This window comes from Bison bison, unplaced genomic scaffold (genome assembly GCF_000754665.1).
Source record: "Bison bison bison isolate TAMUID 2011002044 unplaced genomic scaffold, Bison_UMD1.0 scf7180017863815, whole genome shotgun sequence".
NCBI classification, from domain to species: Eukaryota; Metazoa; Chordata; class Mammalia; order Artiodactyla; family Bovidae; genus Bison; species Bison bison.
This window is the reverse complement of record NW_011494387.1, coordinates 170646-171264: the sequence shown is the minus strand read 5'-3', so window position 1 is coordinate 171264 and position 619 is coordinate 170646.

Here is a 619-nt window from a genome sequence, read left to right as displayed (position 1 = left end):
TCCGATCTTGTCGCTACTTTTGAATATGCTATCTAGGTTGGTCATAACTTTCCTTCCTAGGAGTAAGCATCTTTTAATTTCATGGCTGCAATCACCATCTGCAGTGATTTTGGAGCCCCCCAAAAATAAAGTCTGACACTGTTTGCACTGTTTCCCCATCTATTTCCCATGAAGTGATGGGACAGGATGCCATGATCTTCGTTTTCTGAATGTTGAGCTTTAAGCCAACTTTTTCACTCTCCTCTTTCACTTTCATCAAGAAGCTCTTTAGCTCTTCTTCACTTTCTGCCATAAGGTTGGTGTCATCTGCATATCTGAGGTCATTGATATTTCCCCCAGCAATCTTGATTCCAGCTTGTGCTTCCTCCAGCCCAGCGTTTCTCATGATGCACTCTGCATAGAAGTTAAATAAGCAGGGTGACAATATACAGCCTTGACGTACTCCTTTTCCTATTTGGAACCAGTCTGTTGATCCATGTCCAGTTCTAACTGTTGCTTCCTGACCTGCATACAGGTTTCTCAAGAGGCAGGTCAGGTGGTCTGGTATTCCCATCTCTTTCAGAATTTTCCACAGTTCGCTGTGATCCACACAGTCAAAGGCTTCGGCATAGTCAATAAC